Source organism: Cervus canadensis, chromosome Y (assembly GCF_019320065.1).
Source record: "Cervus canadensis isolate Bull #8, Minnesota chromosome Y, ASM1932006v1, whole genome shotgun sequence".
Classification (NCBI taxonomy): domain Eukaryota; kingdom Metazoa; phylum Chordata; class Mammalia; order Artiodactyla; family Cervidae; genus Cervus; species Cervus canadensis.
Window position 1 is genome coordinate 5147564 of NC_057420.1, and position 6356 is coordinate 5153919.

A 6356-nucleotide genomic window follows, 5' to 3' on the forward strand; every position below is an offset into this window, starting at 1 on the left:
AGGGTGTTACTGGTGGTTGTTCATGGTTGAAGATGGGTCTTGTATTCAAGTGGTTTAGTTTATATTGCTTCTCTCTATTTGATTCTCAGTAGGCTAAATTATCTGGTCATACAATATCTTGGAATCACTGCTCCCATTCCAATGGCTCAGGGCTTGATCTCTGCCAGAAATAAAGATTCCACAAGTGGTTTATTATGATATTAAATGAGATCAAACAAATGTCCAAAAAAGAGAAACCAAAGATGAACCCCAGACAAAAGGCAGTTACAAGATAAGACACAAAATATTTTTTTAATGGAGTATACACATTTACTTGTAAACTTATAAGCAAAGTCAAACAGTTCAAAGAAATAAATAAAGCACAGTAGATAGAGCTAGCAAAAAAACGTTAAAAAAAGTTAAACTGTTAAGAGCAAATTAATTAAAACCAAACTGGAAAACAAATCTAAAGCAAGGTGTCAAGTGGGTATAAAGCAATGAAATAAACTTTTACATATGTGAGAGGAAAGATAAAATAAAAACAAAGAAAGAAAAAATATAAAGGCAAAGTTATATAGCATTAGATGAAGAAATTTTATATACATTGAAGATTAAATGCATGGGGCAAAGAATTATAGGAAAGAAAACAAATGAATCAATGTTAGAAAACATGATAGGTTTTAAAAATATATAATTGTATAAAGAAACTATGAAAACAATACAAAAAGAAGATGAAAGAAAGAGGAAAACTCCACAGAACTGCAAAAGCCCAATGTAGAGGCAGAGGGTTACAGTAACAATAAAAGAAAAAGGTGATTAAATATATACATATACACCCATAAGCAAAATCAAAACATTTCAACAAAAGTAAAATGAAAGAAAAGCTTATATACACTGTTACAAAACTAACCAAATACAGCGCAGACTGGAAAGCAAAGCTAAAGCAAGGGGCCAATTCAGGAATAAAACAATGAAAATGAAACTAACAAATACATTGAGAGGAAAGGGAAGTAAAGAATGAAAGAATCGTTTTGCAAAGTTAAATAGAGGCCAGTAAGGAAGATGTAGACACATAAAGATTAACTTCAAGGGGGAAAGAAGAGTAGGAAAAGCAAGTAAAGGAATAAATGTAGAAAATAATAATAGGCTTAAAAATTAAAATTTAAAAAGAAAGAGAGAAAGGAAAACTCTACAAAACGACAAAGGCCAACATAGAGGGAGAGGTATATAGCAACAACAACAACAACAAAAAGAATGACTGGAAAAAGAAAAGAAAAAACCTCGAAGGCTTAATTAGATTCCATATAGCCAAAAAAAGTGACAGCTACAACATGGAGGGTGGGGTGAGGCGGAGGGAGAAGAAAGAAAGAAATTCTGAAAGAATCTACAGAACAAGTCAAAATATAAGAAAGAGAAATGTTTCTCTTGAGTGAATGCTGTCAGAGTCCTTTCCCTCACTGGGAGTCACAGTTCACCTCCCCTCCCTAGGATGGCCCCCAACACTCTGCTGATCTCTGGATCTGCTGTGGAGGCAGCTCAGATTCCAATGTGGACCTACTCCTGTGTGTCCTTGGCTCAAATACCCACAGCTATCAGAACCAGTATAGTTCCTTTTGTGGGAGGTATCAACTACCTTTTATATATTCCATAGACACAGAGTCTGACTAGTTGATCATGTGGATTTGATCTGCAGCTTGTACAGCTTGTGGGCAGTTTTTGTCTATTCTTCCACAGCCTCTTCCCATGGGTTTCAATTGTGATTTTATTTCCAACTCAGCATGCGGGTTGGCCATTAGGGTTTGCTTCTGAGGCTGAATAGGGGGACTTAGGCTTGCCCCATTAGGGCCAGGTGTGGAGGTGTTGTACCTGCTTGGGTCACAGGGATTCTGGCAGCAGCAGTTACTCAGGGGGAGTTAGCAGCTAGAGCAGAAGGAAATATAGTGCTCTGGAAGGGTGTAGCAACCAGTATTGGCCAAGACGCTCCAGTATTCTTGCCTGGAGACTACAGTCCCTCTGACAGAGAAGGCCTGGCTGGCCACAATCTACTGGGTCTAAAAGTGTGGGAAACTGCCTTAGTGACCCTGAGTACATAGACAGAAGATATTTGTTGCCAGTGGCAGGTTTGCCCCAGTGAATGTTGAGCATGAAGGTGACACCTGAACTTGACTGGCTTGAGGGTACCCTCATGGTGCCAAGTGTTGCAGGGACATGGGCTGCCTCCACCACAGAAGTGATAGTCCAAGTCTTCTTTGCGCCTCTTGTAGCTGGCGATCAGAAGTCCTCTTTGACTCGTCTTTTTCTGGGTCTCTGCTCACTCTGGCACTTAGAAAGCTCCCTTGCCTGGGGTCCTTCTCTGCTGCTCCATGTGGTCAGGCACATAGAGTGTCCCCCTGCCTGGGATACTACTCTGTAGATCTGTGTATCATGCACATAAAGGGCCACCCTGGGTGGAGTCCTACTCTGTAGTTCAATGTGTCAAGCTTTCAATGGGTCAGCCTTTCTAGTGTTCAGCTGCCAATGCTGGTGTGTGGGGAGAGAAAATCTATAGTGATGGCTCCACCCCCTACACCCACCTCACCACTATATCCTTTCTTCCATGGCTGCCAGGCTTTCCTCCACAAGCATTTCCCACCACAGCCTCCTCCCTCACATCCCCTCTCTCTGTCTCTCCACAGTCAATATTTGCCCTCATCCTGTGATTCATTCACAATCCCCAAACTCCAGGTCCCAGGCACGGGTCCAGGGGGCCCATTTTCTTGTCTAGGGTATGTATGGCTGTGACAAAGACTGTCGGGTTCTCATTTTATTTAGGCTTCCACCGTACAGCTGTTTTAATGTCAGTCTTAAATGTTTCCCCTCTGATTCAGACAGTTACCCTGTTATGGGACTGGACCCTTGCTTCAGTTCCCCCATCCACCGAGGGCCAGCCATGTCCTACTAACATTTCTGGTTTTCACCCTAGTTCCTTCATCTTGCTGGATTTTGCATGGTTCTGTGTCTTCTTGTCCTCTGGTCAGCTCCTCCTGTCCACTCTCAGCTGGTGTTCTTTATGCATGTCTGGGTCTGAAGGTTTATTCCTGATATATCCGTAGAGAGAGATGTACTCCATGTCCACCTGCTACTCCACTATCCTGTTCTGTCAAACTTAAAAGCATGAAAATATGTCCTGATGTGGTATGAAATTCTCTGTTTCACCCAAGAAAAATTGAATGAATGCTTTCCAACATGAAATATAGAACCCTGTATCCTTAATATTTAGGGAAAGATTTGCTTAAATGAAATATAAAACCTCAATATTTAACATAGGAAAATTTGTGGGCAGATTTTCACACTTAAGGACTTTCTGTGTAGCTCAGTCAGTAAATCATCTGCCTGCAATTCTGGAGACCAGTGTTCTATTCTTGGTTAGGGAAGTTCCCCTGGAGAAGAAAATGACAGCCCACTCCAATATTCTTGCCTAGAAAGCCCCATGGAGAGAGGAGACTGGCAGGCTAGAGTTCATGGGATTGCTAGAGTCACACACGATTTAGCACTATCTCTCTTTCTTTTTCACACATGAAATAAAAATTCTCTGTAACTCAGAAATTATAATCTGGATAGAAGCAAAGGTAGAAACAAAATTGGAACCTAATTAAACATAAAATAATCTTCTATAACTTTTTTTAATGAAGTATAATTGCTTTACATTTTTTTTTTCTTTTCTCTCAAACCTCAACATGAATCAGCCATCAGTTCAGTCAGTTCCGTCACTCAGTCATTTCTGACTCTGCGACCCCATGAATCACAGCAAGCCAGGCCTCCTTGTCCATCACCAGCTCTGAGTTTACTCAAACTCATGTCCATTGAGTCAGTGATGCCATCCAGCCATCTTATCTTCTGTCGTTCCCTTCTCCTCCTGCCCCCAATCCCTCCCAGCGTCAGGGTCTTTTCGAATGAGTAAGTTTTTCACATGAGGTGGCCAAAGTATTAGCATTTCAGCTTTAGCATCAGTCCTTCTAATGAACACCCAGGACTGATCTCCTTTAGGATGGACTGGTTAGTTCTTGCAGTCCAAGGGACTCTCAAGAGTCTTCTCAAACACCACAGTTCAAAAGCATCAATTCTTTGGCGCTCAGCCATAGGTATACATATTTCACCCCCCTTTTGAACCTCCCTCCCATCTTCTGTCCCATCTCAGCCCTCTAGATTGATAAAGAACCCCTGTTTCAGTTTCCTGTGCCATACAACAAATTCCCATTGGGTATCTCTTTTACATATGATATTATAAACGTGTCAATGCTATTCTCTCATATCATCCCACCCTCACCTTCTCCCACATAGTCCCAAATTCTGTTCTTTGCATATGTGTCACTTTCACTGTCTTGCTTACAGGGTCGTAATGACCTCTTGCTAAATTTCATATATAAGTGTTTTTATACTCTATTGGTGTTTCTGTTTCTGGCTTACTCCCCTCTACATAATAAACTCCAAATTCATCCACCTCATTGAACAGACTCAAATGTGTTATGTATTTATTTTTTATAGCTGAGTATCCCATTATGAATATGTACAACATCATCATTATCCATTCATCTTCTGATGGACATATAGGTTGCTTCCTTGTCCAAGCTATTGTAAATAGTGCTGCAATGAACATTGGAGTACGTATGTCTCTTTAAGTTCTCATTTTCTCAGTGCGCATGCCCAGTGGTGGATCGCTGTGTTGTATGACAGTTCATTTCCAGTTTTTAAAGGAATTTCCACACTGTTCTTCAAAGTGGCTGTGCTAGTTTGCATTCCCATCAACAATATAAGAAGGTTCCCTTTTCTCTACACCCTCTGCTGCATTGATGGTTTGTAGAGTTTTTGATGGTAGTCAGTCTGACGTATGAGATGGTACCTCATTGTACTGTTGATTTGTATTTCTTTGATAATGACTGATGTTGAGCAGGTGTTCATGTGTTTGTTAGATATCTGTATGTCTCCGTTGGAAAAATCCCTGTTTAGTTCTTTGTCCCACTTTTTGATTGGATCACTTATTTTTCTGGCATTGAACTTCATGAGTTGCTTGCATATTTGGAGATTAATTAGTTGTCACTCTCTTTACTAGTATTTTCTCACATTCTGAAGGCTGCCTTTTCACCTTGCTTATTGTTTCCTTCACTGTGCAAAAGCTTTTAAGTTTAATGAGTTCCCATATTTTTTTGTTTTTGTTTTTGTTTTTATTTCCATTACTCAGGGAGTAATGACATTTCTGTCATTTTTGCAGAGTACTTTCTGCCTATTTTGTCCTCTGAGAGTTTTAGTTTCTAGATTTACATTTAGATCTTTAATCCCTTTTGAGTTTATAGCTGTATGGGGTGTTAGAAAGTGTTCTAGCATCTTTCTTTTATAATGGTTGACCATTGTGCCCAGCACCAATTTTTATTTTATTTTATTTATTTATTTATTTTTACTGTAATTTTTTAAAATTTTTGTTAGTTGGAGGCTAATTACTTCACAACATTTCAGTGGGTTTTGTCATACATTGATATGAATCAGCCATAGAGTTACACGCATTCCCCATCCCGATCCCCCCTCCCACCTCCCTCTCCACCCGATTCCTCTGGGTCTTCCCAGTGCACCAGGCCCGAGAACTTGTCTCATGCATCCCACCTGGGCTGGTGACCTGTTTCACCATAGATAATAAAGATGCTGTTCTTTCGAAACATCCCACCCTCACCTTCTCCCACAGAGTTCAAAAGTCTGTTCTGTACTTCTGTGTCTCTTTTTCTGTTTTGCATATAGGGTTATCGTTACCGTCTTTCTAAATTCCATATATATGTGTTAGTATGCTGTAATGTTCTTTATCTTTCTGGCTTACTTCACTCTGTATAATGGGCTCCAGTTTCATCCATCTCATTAGAACTGATTCAAATGAATTCTTTTTAACGGTTGAGTAAAATTCCATGGTGTATATGTACCACAGCTTCCTTATCCATTCATCTGCTGATGGGCATCGAGGTTGCTTCCATGTCCTGGCTATTATAAACAGTGCTGTGATGAACATTGGGGTGCACATGTCTCTTTCAGATCTGGTTTCCTCAGTGTGTATGCCCAGAAGTGGGATTGCTGGGTCGTATGGCAGTTCTATTTCCAGTTTTTTAAGAAATCTCCACACTGTTTTCCATAGCGGCTGTACTAGTTTGCATTCCCACCAACAGTGTAAGAGGGTTCCCTTTTCTCCACACCCTCTCCAGCATTTATTGCTTGTAGACTTTTGGATAGCAGCCATCCTGACTGGCATGTAATGGTACCTCATTGTGGTTTTTGATTTGCATTTCTCTGATAATGAGTGATGTTGAGCATCTTTTCATGTGTTTGTTAGCCATCTGTATGTCTTCTTTGGAGAAATGTCT